The 19,215-nt window shown below is 30.4% G+C and overlaps 3 long non-coding RNA genes across 30 annotated transcripts; 2 read left to right on the top strand and 1 right to left on the bottom strand.

Annotated features, from left to right (window-relative positions):
- Positions 1-375: 375 nt before the first annotated feature.
- LOC111211505 lies at positions 376-2,321 on the bottom strand. Of its 3 annotated transcripts, none has more exons than XR_002662504.2 (4): positions 894-2,321; positions 698-785; positions 519-609; positions 376-406 (listed from the first exon to the last, which is right to left on the bottom strand). It is a non-coding gene; the product is annotated as an uncharacterized LOC111211505 (long non-coding RNA). The 3 variants fall into 3 exon arrangements; XR_002662503.2 differs by having other exon boundaries at positions 376-609; positions 894-998; positions 1,326-2,315; XR_002662502.2 differs by having other exon boundaries at positions 376-609; positions 894-2,308.
- A 4,044-nt stretch (positions 2,322-6,365) lies between these two features.
- Positions 6,366-8,936, top strand: LOC106436562. Its single transcript, XR_007326476.1, has 2 exons — positions 6,366-7,781; positions 8,650-8,936. It is a non-coding gene; the product is annotated as an uncharacterized LOC106436562 (long non-coding RNA).
- Positions 8,937-10,573: 1,637 nt separating this feature from the next.
- LOC106436559 lies at positions 10,574-18,962 on the top strand. Of its 26 annotated transcripts, XR_007325970.1 has the most exons (16): positions 10,578-10,717; positions 11,306-13,725; positions 13,808-13,845; positions 13,924-13,990; positions 14,136-14,299; positions 14,380-14,406; positions 14,567-14,665; positions 15,336-15,577; positions 16,184-17,239; positions 17,327-17,401; positions 17,509-17,737; positions 17,885-17,993; positions 18,087-18,131; positions 18,273-18,343; positions 18,502-18,567; positions 18,690-18,962. It is a non-coding gene; the product is annotated as an uncharacterized LOC106436559 (long non-coding RNA). The 26 variants fall into 26 exon arrangements; XR_007325966.1 differs by having other exon boundaries at positions 10,575-10,717; positions 14,743-17,239; XR_007325965.1 differs by having other exon boundaries at positions 10,575-10,717; positions 14,380-14,480; positions 14,737-17,239.
- The last annotated feature ends 253 nt before the right edge of the window (positions 18,963-19,215 follow it).

Here is a 19,215-nt window from a genome sequence, read left to right as displayed (position 1 = left end):
CAAACAGTAATATAACCAACAAATCAATACTAAAATTAAGAGCTAGTTCAAATATGAGATTCTGTTGTTGTAGATTTGCAAACCAGAAACGTAATTCTGTTTTTTTTGAAATTTTTATTTTACTTATTAAGTTAATATATGATCATCAAAAATATACACATTTGTAATGCATAACAACAAAAGTGAAACTTTATTAACGTGATGAGATTAATCATCATTTTTTACAGAAAACTAACTTTGATGCTTGAGACCGTGTGTAATGAACTTTTGTAGGTTATGGTGAAACTCAAAACAAACTTGATGTCCTTAAGTCCTTTGATATGTAATTAAGTACCGGACTCAAGTCATGTCTTGTCTTGAGATTGTATGACGAAATTCTTAGAAACCTTGGCTCTTTTCGGATTTCCTTATACGATGAGAGACCAATATCCATAATACAAAGAGAGACATTGTCTTTTTAGTCTTTACGTAATGCATTTAAGTGTTAGATTTTTTTGCCTAAAACAAAATGCACTTACTGTCGGTTGCAAAAAAAGATCCAGAAATCAAGCCCAATTGCATACCCAGCGTCATCAAGTCTGAGTATCTGAGACTGAGAGCTATCCCTATCTAGAACAAAACACATTGTTAGAATGTGAATGATTTAGCGTATGAAAATCAAATCAATGGTATTGCTCTCTCAAACCAATCAGCTCACCTTATTTCAAGTTCAGCAATGTTTTCATGTGGAATTGATTGTAGTGAGTGAGCTCTGAGAATAAGAATGCAAATGCGGTGAAGCTCACCTACAACGCACATAGAATTTCAAAGAGGCTAAATTTTCTGGAATTGAATGATAACCGTAGATATATTAAATAAGATTTAAGCCGAGGGATAGGAATCCCTTCGCGTACTTATTAGATCGGTTCAGATTCACTCGTCTTTGGCCGGCCAGGAAAACACAGCAACATGTTTCTCTTCCAAGAGGTGTGATCTAGTCCAGAGCTTGACCAAACTTACTGCATCAGTGGCAAAACAAATAATATGAGTTGCCTGAAAATATAACTATAAGTACACCAAGTTGATTTCAGGCGTTTTCTGTTAACGGCATAAAGTCGAAAAGATATGACGTTATGGCATCTCTTACCTGAAAGAGGCACAACAAAAGGTCATATTGGAACCTTGGATGGAATAGTTTTTTCTTAGTTAAAAGATGGAAATGTAATTCATGGATCAGCTACATAGATTACAAACTCCCTTATTTTGCCATATATGAAGACACTATCACATTTGCAAATATACAAATGTAAGAAGAGATTATAAATAAACAAAAGATGTCATGTTACCTCATCACCCATTTTTCTGCAAAACTTGATTTATCTCGGCAATCATCCCTGAAGACATTCTTGTACTAAGCAAAAATCATAAGCTCATAACTACTAAATAACAAAACATCAATATTCACATATCCACAGACAGAAATACACGTCAAAAGGAAGAAAGTACAAAGATATAGAACCGTGGAGACTGGACGGTCTTTAAATGGATTATGTTATTATATCATCGTCAATTGCATCAGCTAACTCAATCTCCTTTACCATTCAATAGCCGTAATTATAACCAGTACTCTGAATCGCATCTCACCTTACTTAAATCACCAGATTTCAAATCAAAATCAAATCTAGTCATGTCCGATCCCAATACATTTTGTCCCCATTCTAACTCGATTTAAGCGAAGTCCATGAAGAACCGTTACCTTTGAGAGAACCAAAAGATCTGGTGCCATGAACCCCCGTGAAACTCAAAGCTTTGTGCGGAGAGGTGGGGGAATCGCTGTTTCTATCGCCTCCATGCCCAAATCGTGGAAAGAGAAAGATAATTAAATAATAAATAGTTTGTTGGATTAAAAGGAATTACGAAAAATACTGAACTTAATTAAAAAAATGGGTTTAAAATAAGCCACTGGCAGTATATTGTAAATACTTTTTAAATAGAAAGGCACTCAAAAAATGTTCTTCTGTTTTAATAGTATTGATTGTTATAAATATATTTGTTGAACTTTAATTAATATTAAATAGCATTTGTAAGATAATATAAAAAATAAAAGTAAATATAATAAATTTAACTAATGTTATGTAACATTTTATTTATTGAATTAATAATATTGAGAATCTCAAGTATTAGATTTATCTACCACTTAATCTAATTAATTATTTATATTGTAGTTAAGCTTGATTGTTTATATTTATTGTTCCTTCTATTATTTTTATGTTATCTTCATGCTAATTTATTGTTGGTCTTCGTTATAAATTTTATTTAAAATCATAACTAAATTGTTTGACATGCTTTCTTAGGCTTTTTATTTTTCATCTATCTTATAAACATTGTTCTCTAAATATTTTATTCAACATAATTGAACAGAGAGCATCTTAAATTTTATATGTTATATGAGGTGAATCAGACTAATTATTATAAAAATTCATCGTGTAGTTTGCTTTAATAACAATAATTTTTAAAAATCATGTAAATCACACCATGTTAGATTTATTTCAATATAGCTTATTTGGTTAGTTTCTATGAAGATTTTGGCTATAACTGGCTAAAATAATATTTGTCAAAAAGAAATTAACAATCTAGTATATCCGGTATTTTTTGTGAGACACATTTTTTGTCTATCGAATTTTTTTTTTGGCTTATATGATTTACTTTCCATCGTGGATGTTTTTCGTTTTGGTTCACTGTTATTCTTCATTCAGTTCAAACCTTATATTTCTTGATGTGTTCCTTATTCATGAGGATTATTGGATTCTTTGATTTTGATATTATTAAAGAAAATACATTGATATTGATTTTCTAATTATTTTGAAAATATACTTTTGAAATTTTACTTTGAAGAATATATTTTATTTTGTGTTCTTGCGAGTTAAAATTGTATATTATTTATATTTTACTTTATTTTAGTTAATTTGTTTGTTAAATTTCCAAATATTTAATATATATATGAGTCAATTCCATTTTAATGATTTATTTATTAGGTTTACTTATTTTATGTTGAATTCTATTTTGTATTGAAATAATCAGTTTAAGAAATTTTAACATTTTAAAAATAGTAAACTATAATTATGATTTTTTCATGTTTTGATTGGTTGTTTATAATCATATATGTACTCAATGACTTATAACCTCAACTTTTATATAGCAAATAAAATGATTATTTAGCATATTTTGGTGTTGTGACATAATATGTGAATATTCTAAATGATTTATAGCCTCAAATTATGTATAGTATATGTTATTTGTGAATATTTTCAATAGAATATAGCCTAAACTTTGAAAATCATGAATTGAATTTATTTATTTATAATTTTTTCAAATCCTTCTATTTTAAAAAATAAATCTTATATTGTATTTTTTAATGTTAAATTTCGAAAAGTATTATATATATTAAGTGAATTTATTTATAATATTTACTTTTGTTAACTTACTTTGTTTGATATTGGTTTCTATTTTAATTTTAAATTAAAATTGTTTTTAAAAGATTGACATTTTTTAAAATAAAAGTTAAAATAATAATTTGTCATGATATAATTAGTTGTTTTAAATCATGTGTTTCACTACTTATAGCCTCAACTTTTTTATAACATCGCATAAACTTTTATATAATATAGATTTATTTTAAATTTCTAAACACTTAATATGGAAACCCTGGAACCGATTCGTTCATACTCTCCGTCATATGGCTGGCGGAGTATCATATCTGCTAAATCTCTGGTAAGCAAATGACTAATCAAAAGGGTGGGAACAGGATCCTCTATATCTGTATGGAATGATCATTGGTTCTCAACCACTCGCCCAAAACCAACTAATAAAAACCAACACAATCTTTAGCCAGACCTTACACTGGATTCTCTCATTGATTATACTTCGCGAAGTTGGAATTCGCAGGCTCTCCGGGTTTTGGTAGACCCACAAGATGTGAAAATCATAGAAAATATACCACTGCACAGAGCCCAAATAGTAGATAGGGATGGATGGCATTTCTCAAACAATGGAAAATATACAATTAAATCAGGATATAAGGTTGAAATGATTTACCCAGATAGGGGAAGACCACCATTATTGTTTGGACCCACAGTTGATGTTCTGAATACATTTTGTTCGAAAACACGGGGTCCACCGAAGATTAAATATTTTCAATGGTAATTGGTGACAGGGTTTGTAGCAGTCAAGAAGAATTTGCAAGCGCGAGGGATACAAGGAGATATATGATGTGCAAGATGCGGAGTTGATGATGAATCGATTAACCATGTGTTTTTTGAATGTCCTCCAGCACTTCAGGTTTGGGCTCTCTCAAAGATTCCAACAAATCCAGCTATTTTCCCGACAAGCCCTCTTTTCACAAACATGGATCATCTCTTCTGGAGAGTTTTTCCACAAACGGAGGATCATCAGTTTGCACGGATACTATGGTACATTTAGAAATGACGAAATAATAAAGTTTTTAGTAACTTGGATATGGATCCTAGGGACACCTTTAAACTGGCAGAAATGGAATCTACACTCTGGACTGAGGCACATATTTTGAACGAACAGAAGACGGTACCACAGTTAGAGGTTACGACTCTTCCGTTAATTCCCGGAAAATGGTGTTTCACATATGGGTCCTGGAAATAGGATGATATTTTCTCCGGTCATGGCTGGTTCAGTACTTTATAAGGATTTGAGGGTTTGATAGGGGCAATGCATGTACAGGCTACTCTCTCTCCTCTTCATGCAGAGATGGAAGCGTTATTATGGGCTGTGGAATGTATGAGAAACTTACGACAATTTCAGGTTACGTTTGCAACAGACTGTTCTCAATTGGTGAAGATGGTTTTGAAACCAGAAGAATGACAGGCTTTTGCAAGTTATTTGGAAGATATTAAGAGCCTGAAAGAAAGTTTCCTTCGATCAGAGATTATATACCAAGGACGCAAAATAAAAAGGCGTATAGCCTAGCACGTAGTGCCAGGAAGCAAACATCTTTCGTCGTTCACAAGGATCAAGATCTTCCGGTGTGGTTCACAGAGCCGATATGAGTTTGCAAAATTGTTGACAAAAAGAAATGTTGATGCTCTTCTAAAAACTTCACATGAGAACATTGGCCAGAGAGCATTTGGAGAGCATTAGCATTTAGTAAATGTTTTTCTAACAATTGTTGATTATCCATAATGCTAATGTTAATGCTCTACCAGTGGAGACGGGCACATTTTTGATTCCCTTTCATCTTCTCAATCACCCTAATGCTCATGTGAAATATCAATCAATAACGTCATCCTGCTACACCCACTAGATCGTCTTCAATTCTTCTTTAATTTCAGTCTCGTGGATGCATATATATACAAACCAAGCCAGAGACGAACCAAAATCGTATTCATTTCCCGACTACAGCAATCATGCTCATACACAGAGAATCCATTCGAACATGGCGTCTTCACAAGTTCATTTATCGGAGGTTAAGGCTGGCCGTTGCAAGCAGATGGTTCACACAGACTACTGCAATTTTGGGAAGGCTGGAATGTCAAGAAAGGCGGGGAGATGAAGGGAGTTGACATGCTCCTTATAGATGTGAAGGTATGGCGGCTGTTGCTTACAATTATTAGTTTAAGATTTGGACCTTTTCATGTTTTTGATAACTGATTCATTCTTCCACTTGTCAGGCAATGCTCATCCAGTCCTCAATCATTTGACTGAGCTCAGTGTTATTGATGTTGCAAGAAGCAACACGAACTTCAGATTGTGTGATGCTCCTATCGCTATTAGATTCACTTCATTCTCTCTGAAGCCCAAACTTCATGGCCACCTCTCACCAGGTACTATCTCCTTAACGATCATATACTTTTATATTAAACTTCTACACAAAAATTCAGTATCTTACCTTTCTGAGAAAATGTTATGTAACAAAACAAGACATCTCTAAATCAATGAATCGATTTGTTATCATTCAAAAATGCCACAATCTCATTATTTCTGTCAGATTATGATAACAATAAAACATTATCATTTGGAGATGTAAAAAATGACAAAATAAGTTGGAAAAGTTCATTAGTATTATTAACTTCTAAATTTCTACGATATTAATAGTCAACAATATTTTGATCCCGCTTTGAGAGCGCAAGATAATTTCCGATAAACGATTTTTTTTAATGAAATATCAGATAACCGTAACATTTTAAATTTATTATTTGATCTTTGACGTCTATTATTGAAAATTTATTTATATTGATGTCTCATATTAATTTATTTTATAATTTGATTTGATGAATGCTTTTAAAGAGTGAGATGAATTGTTTTTTCCAAATAATATTGATTATTTATTGCGTTTCACAAACAGAATATCGAAAAGTTATAAATAGGAACATAGGTGATAAATTAATTGTTCTAGATGAATTTCTATTTGCAAACACATAAATATGTGGATTTATTATATTGATTGGTATGTGGATTTATTATATTGATTGGTCTTTGTAAATATTTTATATTTGGAATTCATTATTTTTTATTTGATCTAACACTGGCTTAATATGCAATTTGTATTGTTAATATTTATTAAAATAAACAGACTTATAATTTAAGGTTTTAAAGTTGTATTTCGAGTCTACAAAACATGAATATTGTTAATATAAATAGGAATGTCCATAGTTGGAACTTGGAACTGTATTGTCATTAAGGCTACATATAGATTCTTTTGTAACTGTATCGAATGTCTCTTATTAAAACAGAAACACTCATTTAGACCTAGCCTTAAGTCATAGATTATATTATATTAAATGTTATTAATAATTAAAAGAAACAATATAATTTTAGTTTTTCAATTCCGGTATGGTTACATAGACTACCTCAAGTTTGATTAATGGAAGAGCCGTTCGTTGTCAAAAAAATAAATAGAATTTCAGTAAGGATAGATTATGAAAAATAACATTATACTACTAAATATGTTCCAAACAACACAAAATAATTTTGTGTTGAAACAATATGAAACAGTTGAAATAATTAAAACCAAATTAAGTAGTATTTTGAAATTTTCATATTAAATATAATAAAAAATTTATTTAGTTTTCAAATTCACTAAAAAAATGTTAAAAATTACTTATAAAGATATTAAAAATATATTTATTTTGTAAAGGAGATTTTGTCAAGTAATATGTTTTGCGCTTTAAAGGGAGAATCATAATCTATTTAGAAATTAAAATATATAAATGATATAAAAGTTATACTTGTACTAGTTGTTACTTTTATTTTTGATTAAAATAAATCGATAAAATATATATCCAATAAAATTAATCAAATTCTCCAAAATTTTCATAGATGAACGATCCATAAAAAGAATTCACTTAGATGATCTCTATTTTAAAATAAAAAAGATTTTAATTGTTTTATAATCAATAAGATTTCCTCATATACATCAAATGTTTATTTCTTATTTTTTACCCAAAAAGTATAGGCTGTGAATTAAATATCTATTTTTGGTGAAATATGAACGAGTCTAATGCATTAGTATATCAAATAAGTAAAACAGATTCTAGAATTATGCAAAACCACCTCCTTTTATCAAAACTAAAGGAGGTAAGTAGCTTAAATTAGATATATCTTAATATAGGATACATTCAACTTCTATATACATACACTTTTTTGTTCTTTAAACACAACAAATTTACAAAAAAAAATAAAAATCATAGTCAATTCATTTATATTACCAAGGATGAAAAAATCAGTCATATTTTCATTTAATGTTTTAACTCTCCTCATAATTCTTGTACTAGGTTTGTGTTTGTGTCTCTACTTTATTAATATAGATTACATTTATTCCTACATGAAATAATTTGGAATGTCTTTATTTTTGTTTTTTTCTGAAACACATTAATTTATTTTTTTATAACCTAAGTTGTTACAGACATATTTGTTATAACATTATTGCATAGTATATATACCTATAAGATTCAGATACATTAGTTTTGTGATAAACTTAGAGCATCCCCATTAGGGGTTCACTCCTCCAAGCTCTCACGTTTTCCAAAAAAAAAAAAATAATATAATATTTGTGGACCCCACATATTTCATGACCCTGCCTCTCAAAAGTTCTTCATTGTGAACCGGTTCGTCACTGTTTCGCGGGCCCCACGCCACGTGGCGGCCCGCAATTGGTTCGATAATTTTTTTTTTTTTTTTACAAAATCAAAAAAATAAAAAAATTAATAATTAATTTCCTCAAGACCCCTCTCCCCAGTTTCACTAATGGAGATGCTCTTAGAAAACTAATACCCAAAAAGTGTTTTGTGTTATTTTGGCTAGATTTATAGTTTTAAAATATTATGAAGAAAGATTTATATCCAAATTGATTCAACAAACACCTTTTCTTCATTATATCAAATTCATGTTTCCTGAGTAAATAAATATGTAAAGCTATAGTTTTTGTTTGAGAAATAAAGTCGATGTATCATTTTACAAGGAAACTTGCATGATACATATAGATATCTTTATATCAGGTTAGTAACAATGTTTTGTATACCTCAAATACTCAATGATTTCAAAAACTAAATAAATATTATCTAAAATAATGTATCAGTATTTGAAATTTACGGAAAACAATTTTCATTACATATATTGAGATTTATGTTTTATGTATAACAGTGGACGGAGCGATGGGGCAAGGAAGTAAAAAAAAAACATATGGTCTCCCGTACTTCTAGATAACAACCAAAATGGAAGTTGTAAAGACAAGCAAGGTTGCATATCTGCTTGCAAGAAGAGGACAGAACCATTAGGGAAAACGGAAATAAACACCGGTTGCATCCCAGGAAACAAATGCGGATGCTATATCCGATGTCCAGCATGATATTAATGTTTATTTTATTGACAATAAAAATCAGATACATTTATAATAAATTATGATGCCGTTTATAGTAATAATTAAATAAGTTGTCATATTATGATAACAATAAAACATGATCATTTGCAGATGTAAAAATGAAAAAATAAGTTGGAAAAGTTCATTAGTATTATTAACTTCCAAATTTCTACGATATTAATAGTCAACAAGATTTTGATCCCGCTTTGAGAGCGCAAGATAATTTCCGATAAAAGAAATTTTTAAATGAAATATCAAATAACCGTAACATTTTAAATTTATTATTTGATCGTTGACATCTATTATTGAATATTTATTTATATTGATGTCTCATATTAATTTCTTTTATAATGTGATTTGATGTACGCTTTTAAAGAGTGAGATGAATTGTTTTTTTTTTCCAAATAATATTGATTATTTATTGCGTTTCACAAACAGAATATCGAAAAGTTATAAATAGGAACATAGGTGATAAATTAATTGTTCTAGATGAATTTCTATTTGCGAACACATAAATATGTGGATTTATTATATTGATTGGTATTTGTAAATATTTTATATTTGTAATTCATTATTTTTTATTTGATCTAACACTGACTTAATATGCAATTTGTATTGTTAATATTTACTAAAATAAACAAACTTATAATTTAAGGTTTTAAAGTTGTATTTCGAGTCTACAAAAAAATGAATATTGTTTTAATATAAATAAGAATGTCCGTAGTTGGAACTTGGAACTGTATTGTCATTAAGGCTACATATAGATTCTTTTGGAACTGTATCGAATGTCTCTTATGAAAACAGAAACACTCATTTAGACCTAGCCTTAAGTCATAGATAATAATATATTAAATGTTATTAATAATTAAAAGAAATAATATAATTTTAGTTTTTCTATTCCGGTCTTGTTACCTAGACCACCTCAAATTTGAATAATAGAATAGCCGTTCGTTGTCAAAAAAAAAAAAGAGAATTTCAGTAAGGATGGATTATGAAAAACAATATTATACTACTAAATATGTTCCAAACAACACAAAATAATTTTGTGTTGAAACAATATGAAACAGTTGAAATAATTAAAACCAAATTAAGTAGTATTTTGTAATTTTCATATTAAATATAATAAATAAAATTATTTAGTTTTGAAATTCACTAAAACAATGTTAAAAATTACTTATAAAGATATTAAAAATATATTTATTTTGTAAAGGAGATTTTGTTAAGTAATATGTTTTGCGCTTTAAAGGGAGAATTATAATCTATTTAGAAATTAAAATATATAAATGATATAAAAGTTATACTTGTACTAGTTGTTACTTTTATATTTGATTAAAATAAATAGATAAAATAAATATCCAATAAAATTAATCAAATTCTCCAAAATTTTCATAGATGAACGATCCATAAAAAGAATTCACTTAGATGATCTCTATTTAAAAATAAAAAGGATTTTAATTTTTTCATAATCAATAACATTTCCTCATATACATAAAATGTTTATTTCTTGTTTTTTACCCAAAAAGTATAGACTGTGAATTAAATATCTATTTTTGGTGAAATATGAACGAGTCTAATGAATTAGTATATCAAATAAGTAAAACATATTCTAGAATTATGCAAAACCACCTCCTTTTATCAAAACTAAAGGAGGTAAGTAGCTTAAATTAGATATATCTTAATATAGGATACATTCAACTTCTTATATATACATACACTTTTTTGTTCTTTAAACACAACAAATTTACAAAAAAAAAATAAAAATCATAGTCAATTCATTTATATTACCAAGGATGAAAAAATCAGTCATATTTTCATTTAATGTTTTAACTCGCCTCATAATTCTTGTACTAGGTTTGTGTTTGTGTCTCTACTTTTTTAATATAGATTACATTTATTCCTACATGAAATAATTTGGAATGTCTTTATTTTTCTTTTTTTTCTGCAACACATTAATTTATTTTCTTATAACCTAAGTTGTTACAGACATATTTGTTATAACATTATTGCATAGTATATATACCTATAAGATTCAGATACATTAGTTTTGTGATAAACTTAGAAAACTGATACCCAAAAAGTGTTTTGTGTTATTTTGGCTAGATTTATAGTTTTAAAATATTATGAAGAAAGATTTATATCCAAATTGATTCAGCAAACACCTTTTCTTTATTATATCAAATTCATGTTTCCTGAGTAAATAAATATGTAAAGCTATAGTTTTCGTTTGAGAAATAAAGTCGATGTATCATTTTACAAGGAAACTTGCATGATACATATAGATATCTTTATATCAGGTTAGTAACAATGTTTTGTATACCTCAAATACTCAATGATTTCAAAAACTAAATAAATATTATCTAAAATAATGTATCAGTATTTGAAATTTACGGAAAACAATTTTCATTACATACATTGAGATTTATGTTTTATGTATAACAGTGGCCGGAGCGATGGGGCAAGGAAGTAAAAAAAAAAACATATGGTGTCCCGTACTTCTAGATAACAACCAAAATGGAAGTTGTAAAGACAAGCAAGGTTGCATATCTGCTTGCAAGAAGAGGACAGAACCATTAGGGAAAACGGAAATAAACACCGGTTGCATCCCAGGAAACAAATGCGGATGCTATATCCGATGTCCAGCATGATATTAATGTTTATTTTATTGACAATAAAAATCAGATACATTTATAATAAATTATGATGCCGTTTATAGTAATAATTAAATAAGTTGTCATATTATGATAACAATAAAACATGATCATTTGAAGATGTAAAAATGACAAAATAAGTTGGAAAAGTTCATTAGTATTATTAACTTCCAAATTTCTACGATATTAATAGTCAACAAGATTTTGATCCCGCTTTGAGAGCGCAAGATAATTTCCGATAAAAGAATTTTTTAATGAAATATCAGATAACAGTAACATTTTAAATTTATTATCTGATTTTTGACGTCTATTATTGAGAATTTATTTATATTGAAGTCTCATATTAATTTCTTTTATAATGTGATTTGATGTATGCTTTTAAAGAGTGAGATGAATTGTTTTTTTTTCAAATAATATTGATTATTTATTGCGTTTCACAACCAGAATATCGAAAAGTTATAAATAGGAACATAGGTGATAAATTAATTGTTTTAGATGAATTTCTATTTGCGAACACATAAATATGTGGATTTATTGTATTGATTGGTCTTTGTAAATATTTTATATATGTAATTCATTATTTTTTATTTTATCTAACACTGGCTTAATATGCAATTTGTATTGTTAATATTTATTAAAATATTTGGAATAGTATTTAAACACACTTATAATTTAAGGTTTTAAAGTTGTATCTGGAGTCTACAAAACCTGAATATTGTTTTTATATAAATAGGAATGTCCGTAGTTGGAACTGTATTGTCATTAAGGGTACATATAGATTCCTTGACTTATTTATTGCTGTACTTAAGTAAGAAGAATAGGTTGTTTTATTCCTATGAAAGATTATGATTAGGAAATTTTTAGTTTGAAACCAATACACATTTAATGGAATTCATTTATTAAAATGTCATATCTACAATATAGTAAAGAAATTAAAGGGACCTCAAAGAAAACGTTTTCTGTTTTGATAATATCCATATTTTGGTCATTTGATCACTGTGTTACTGTATTTATGATAAAAACCTTTTTAGGCCTATCATATGGTATTTCTCTAATTAAAATGGAATCCAAAATCATCCATCAAATATTAATTACCATAAATTTCTATCAGATCCCTACTTAGAATCCGAACTTTAGAAAACAATATTTTCTAAAACATAATTTTCAAAATAATTATATTATGTTCTTGTGCACCAATCATTTAGACCTAACCTTAAGTTAGGTCATGCATTATATTATATTAAATGTTATTAGTAATTAAAAGAAACAATAGAATTTAAGTAAGGATGGATTATGAAAAACAACATTATACTACTAATGTGTTCCAAACAGCACAATAAATAATTTTGTGTTGAAACAATATGAAATAGTTGGAATAATTAAAAAAAATTAAGTAATATTTTATAATTTTTTATATTTAATATAATCACAAAATAAGAAAATTATATAGTTTTTAAATACACTAAAATAAAAATGTTAAAAATTACTTATAAATATATTATAAAATATTTATTGTTTTTGTCTTAGTTTAGTTATTGTTGTCAAAAAAAAAGTTGGACTTGTATTTTCATTAAGGCTATATATAGATTTCTTGACTTATTTATTGCGGCACTTAAATAAGCAGTATAGTTGGTTTTATTTCTATGAAAGATTATTATTAGTAAAGTTGTAGTTTGAAAGCAATTGACATTTAATGTAATTTATTTATTAAAATTAAATAATAGTGGCATATCTTTATATATAAAATAGAGTTTTTTTTTTCCAAGATGCGCCACATCATCATCCACGTCGTAAATTTGGCTCTGAACGTAACACGTGTGTCCAGGTAATCGAAACTCACGTTATCATTTATTCTTCTGTTGCGGGATGGGCTTAAAACTTTAACGTGTTTGGACTTCAAATTTGGACAGTGTAACCGGCCCGCCTCAAACCCTAAAGGGAAGAATCAACGAAATGGAGTTCGTCTCTCCTCTGCGTGCGACGGCGACTGCGACTTCGTGACGTTTGTGCTTCTTCAAAATATTTGAAACGGTCAAGAGTTATGGCGTCGTGTTATGAGGGCTTCAATGTGTCGTTTAGATCTGCAAGTCGTTTAGATCTGCAAGACGGTGTGTTTTCGGTATAAATATGTGAGTGTTTCTCTTCTTGAACTCATCCTCTCTTCTCCGATTTGAAGTCCGGCAAGAATTTTTTTCTCCGATTTGAAGTCAGGTAACACCAGTTATGGCTTTACAATACTGCAAAAGTTTGTTGCTTTGCTAGAGTAACGGTGTTTGATTCCCTTGGATTGCAGGCTAAACTTGCTCTAGAGGCTCTTGAAGTTCCTGTGGGGTATCTTTTTTTTTTTACTTTTCTTTATCCCAGTTTTTCTTTCAATTAAATTATTATCTTTCTGTTTGTCTGGATCAGATGTGTCATTCTTGAGGAGGGTAACATCGTTGCTTCAGGGCGTAACCGAACTAATGAGACAAGCAATGTAATCTTTATAAACTTTCACCTATTTCTCTCTATGAGTAACTCTGAAACATAAAACAATGAGATGACATAGAGTGTTTATTGATTGTCACGTTGGTTGCTTCGTCTATGCTACTTACTAAGTCGTTTTTTATAATTTTGTTCAGAGAGGCCACAAGACATGCAGAGATGGAAGCAATCGATGAACTTATTGGACAATGGCAAAAAGATAGACTTTGACCTTTACAAGTCGCTGAGAATTTCTCGAAATGCGTTCTTTACGTAACATGTGAACCTTGCATAATGTGTGCATCGACCTTATCCTTCCTCGGTATGATTCATTAACATGAACTTGAAATTTTTTGGCTGTTTGTTTGTTTGTTCCTGATATGATCTTTTCTTTAATCGAAGGTATAAAGGAAGTATATTATGCATGCGGTAATGATAAATTTGGGGTTGTGGTTCTATATTGTCGCTTCACTTAGAGTGTTCTCAGACATAAGATATCCTTTGTAGACCCTAAAGATCACACTACAAACTTATTAGAAAAAATCGGCCTTATTAATTTTAGTCTGTGATCTCTGTCTTTTTTTTATAGTGAAGAAGCTCAAAGAGGAAAAGGGTACAAGTGCAGAGGAATAATGGCAGACGAAGCTGTATCTCTTTTCAAATGTTTCTATGAGAGGCAATCCATACAGTAACCATTCTCATCTTTACCTCCAACTCTGTTCTTTGATGAAACATCTTAAACACAGTTCTTTTTTGTAGTTTTAGCCCCAAAGCCACACCGCCCTGTAGTTCAAATAGAGAGGACTTAGCATCTTAGAGGCGAACATGGTTTGAAAATTGGAGTTTCTGATTAAAATATGAAGAAGTTGAGGTGGAGGTTGTCAAATGATGATTCTATGTTTGATTTTGCTACTTTTGGCACATGAAACGTTATCAGTTACATCCAAAACATTTGTTTATCTGCCTAAGTTGGAGATCTCAATCTTAAGCTACTAAGTTGGTTTTCTAACTTAAGGAATTAGTTGTCTGTGACTGTAACGTTTTCTTCTTGTACGGGTAGATGATAGACATGACCATCATTAGAAGAATAAAAGATTAACTCTGTTTTTATCTTTTTCTTTGGATCAAATCTCTGTTTCAATCTCTTTCCTTTAACCCTGACAAGCAACACTCTTAACATACTTATTTTTTCTACCCATATTGGTTGGTTTTATGGTTAATTTGTCAAGTAAACACACAAGTGTTCAAAATGCATGCATAGATGATATTTATGACGAAAAGAAAGATGACAAGTTAAATAAAGGTGTGTAGAGAAGCTGAACTATGCGCTGCTGCTGAGTGAAATGCAACTTGGACAGGAAACAGAGGTGGGAGAATACATATTGAAGCCAAAGACAATCGAAAGAGAGAAGACTTTCGTTCTTCTGGACATCCCGCACCGCCGCACGTAACTCACTACTTCAGGAGGTGGTGGTGGTGTAACTGAGAAGAATAAATGATGGTGTGTTCTTGGTTTTAAAAGGCGACCGCTTCGCTCGCCATGGCGAGTAGCGACCTGAGGCGACCTCCAAAACGACTCAGGACCCCAATGCTAAGCGAGGTACGAGAGTCGACCGCCTTACCTCGCTACACCTGTATACACTGAGTCGATCATTGCGTCGCTACGTTGTTGATAATCAAACCGTTAACAAAATTTTGGTTTTAAAATAAGTAAAATAGCATATAAGTGTATTATACTCTAAATATCCTCTAAATATACTCTAAATATACGCTAAATATACTCTAACCGAATGCCCTAATCCATCTAAAAAGTAAAAACCCTAAGTGAATGTACTATATAATAGAATTACTTCCCCCTTACTTTTTCACAAGTTCTCTTGCTTTCTCTAAGCTACTGACGGCATAAGCTCTTCTTTACTTTATCGGTTTGTTTTGTTAGTTAAAGTTTTAGTGTTTACCACATCATGTTGATCACATATAAGGCTCATAGTGTCATATCTTCTTTATCACATACCTTCTCTATTCACGCAAACCTCTTATATATCACGCATCATTCATTTTGTTTGTTAGAGGTTATTTTCTTAGCTTGTGTTAAGAACCTTATACGTTTATGTACCTAGTTTGTATTATATACGTAGCTTAACATTCTTTTTAAATTATGTTTACTATGTTTTTTTTCAAAGTTTCATATAATTTATGGTATTAGGAATAGAAGGTACCTTTTGAGCGGCTGATACGCGATGCGATCGCCATGAAACGCCATGGCGAGTGGCGAGTGTCGAGCCTCCTTTCGCCAATCCTCGCCACACGACATTTAAAACCAAGGGTGTGTTTCTTTGCAGGGCTGGTATTGTGTTTCTTTGCAGGGCTGGTAGTGGTGGTGGTGTAAGTGTGTAACTGAGAAGAAGAAATGATGCAATGACTGAGTTCAAAGCTCTCTTTTTTTATTTTTTAGAGTTTCCGCCTAATTAATGTTACACCACCACCACCATACACTATACTAAAAGGAGAATAAGATCACCAATTAGCCTGTCCATGTAGACACGAAAAATCAGCCAATAGAAAGACTCAAACATGCAATGCCAGCTCAGCTTAAATCGAAATTATAAATTCTGGGCTAGTTTAAATCCAGATTAATAAATTCTGGGTTTTTCATATGGGCTCATGATATATTTCAGAAAATGTCCAGTTTTGAACTCCTAAATATTCGTTTCTTACACCTTTCATAGAACGGAGGGGTCGCTCGATCGATTTGGTTAACACAGTTCGTCTTCTCCGTTTATCCCTGCAAATCTACATAACCACAACCCCTCTTGACCAATCAATTTATGTCCTAACAAATCAAAATAAGAAAAGCTCCCATATTATTTAGTTTATATTTGTCAAAAAACACAAAATAATTTTTGGTGAGAACACTACTTTAGGACCTTTGACGTTCTCGATTCTCTTGATCTCAGTTTCACAAAGTTATCAAACATCTTCAATTAATCTCTTCAAATTCTTTCAACCATTTATTTGTCCCTTAATTCAGTTTTTCTGTTCTTTGAGCTCCTTCAAATTATTTCAAGAATTTCCTTTTCCCTCAAATCAGCTCATCTATTCTATGAACAACTACATCTCAAAGATTTCAAAAAGAAGTTTCATATACGACAACAAAGACAAGCGACACTAACAAAGGAGAATTAGATTGGGAAGGCACACATAAGCAAGAAGAATAAGATACTGGAGAAGAACATGGTTATCGTCCTCACATATTATTAAGGTAAATATCATATCATGAACCATATTAGTAAATAAATCACATGGTAGTGGCGAAGGATCTCAGACGACACGTTTTTGTCGACAGCAGATGAGATCTGATGGAAGAGTGAGATGGTTGGAGGTGGTGATGATGGCAGCTTTCGTTTATCAATTGAAGAAGAAGGTATATATGCACACACACAATACTTTCGAGAGCCGAGATGTAGAGGATAATCATGACGTGACTGAAGCAGCTTATGAACTTACTTGATTTATATGTGATGTGCTCAGGTGATACTTGGCGAGGAAGTTGCAGTGTCTAAGCTCACAATTTTTGGACATTTTTAAACATGTCTATCATGCAGTTAAGTAGGAGCAGGACAAAGTCTAATTAACGAAACTATTATATGAAAGATTTTGCAGTCAAATACCTTTTATAGGCACCAACAAGATTCATGGAGTCATTCTAATTCTCAAAAGGATTATAGAAAGTGTTACTGAAGTTTACTCACTGTCAAAGGTGATGATTTGATATTGTAAATGTATGTATTTAATGTGTTAAGAAAAACATATGTATTTATCATTTTGTAGCTCTTTTCTTCTTTCTCAATACTGGATGTTGTTTTTAGTATTATATCTCATGTCTACTCTAAATTTTGTGATGCAGGAAATTTATGTACTCCTTATGCAGGATGTAACTGCTTGTAAGATTTCTACAGGCTCTCAACTCGGCATCTACTATATTTGGATTTCTTCCTTTATTCACTAAGAAACAGGTTTGAATTCTTCGTCAGTAGATTTTTTTTTTGTTTTACCAAAGAAGCAAACAAGTATGGATGCTTACAAGATGCTCATTTGTGTTGTTGCAGTTACTTCTCCATCTTGAGTCTGATGATTCTGCTTAGGTAGCCCATGTAAGAAGAAGAAGAAACAAACATATATGTGATAATAAGTTATTAAGGAAAATTTGGAATAGATAATGCTAGTCAGAATTTGGCCAATAGATTTGGTTAGTAGACCTCTTTAAAATTTGTTGACCGGTCTTCGTTTTGCAGACAACTATTGAGATTGATTTTCAGTCCAAGACAATGTACCTTGAGGATATGACTCTTTGCCTCCAACTATGGTATACCATCTTCCTTTTTTGTTCCTTGCACAAATATTTTAGAGTAGTGAACTCATAGATGAGGGTCCTCCAATGTTTCTTTGATTCCAAATTGTTTGTATGTTCCAGAATTGAATCTTAAAAGTTTCTGATTGCATTTCTCTCTTATGGAATCCCAGTCAATCTGTTACCATTTCAGAACGTTTTGAGCAGCTTCAGGATCACTGCTGATTCTCCACATGTAGGTATTATCTTCTCTTCCCCTTGCTAAAGTTTTGAGATTCCAGTTGTTCACTCATGTCTAGCTGCTACCTAATATTTACTTTCCGTTTCAAACCTAATTGCCGTTGTTGTTCTTTCTATCAAGAGCTGAAGAGATTCTCCACTCAAGCAAGTGATAGCAGCTGCTGCAAATGAAGCTCTTAAAAGATTTAGAGACATCTACTCCAATAATCATTTCAGGAAGATTGGTAATTGTCTCTGTCTTCTCTTATTACGAAAGATACATATCAAATGTGATCTGCCTATGAATTAATTATCTTAGGATGATAGCAAAAAACTTATACGAATACCCGAGTGTAGCCCGGAAAAAGTCCCTAGTTTATATAAAAACACAATCCAAGTTTATTTAATTTCCTAATTCATATAAATAAAGAACACCTCCATTTATATGAATTATAATAACAAACAAGAATGCTGCTAAATAAACTATTATGACTCTGTTGTCCAAACTAAAATAAAGCATGAATTAAAGTCAATATATTACAAGATGTATCACGGAATCAATGACAGTTCTGTCCTTCTGACGTTCAATATTCTAATATCCGACATAACTAATTAAATATCAACTAGAAATAATGTTTCACAAATGATCAAACCAACCCCCGTTTGAA

Source organism: Brassica napus, chromosome C7, assembly GCF_020379485.1.
Source record: "Brassica napus cultivar Da-Ae chromosome C7, Da-Ae, whole genome shotgun sequence".
Classification (NCBI taxonomy): Eukaryota; Viridiplantae; Streptophyta; class Magnoliopsida; order Brassicales; family Brassicaceae; genus Brassica; species Brassica napus.
Note: the sequence above shows the minus strand (reverse complement) of the source record. Positions and strands in the feature narration are given on the sequence as shown.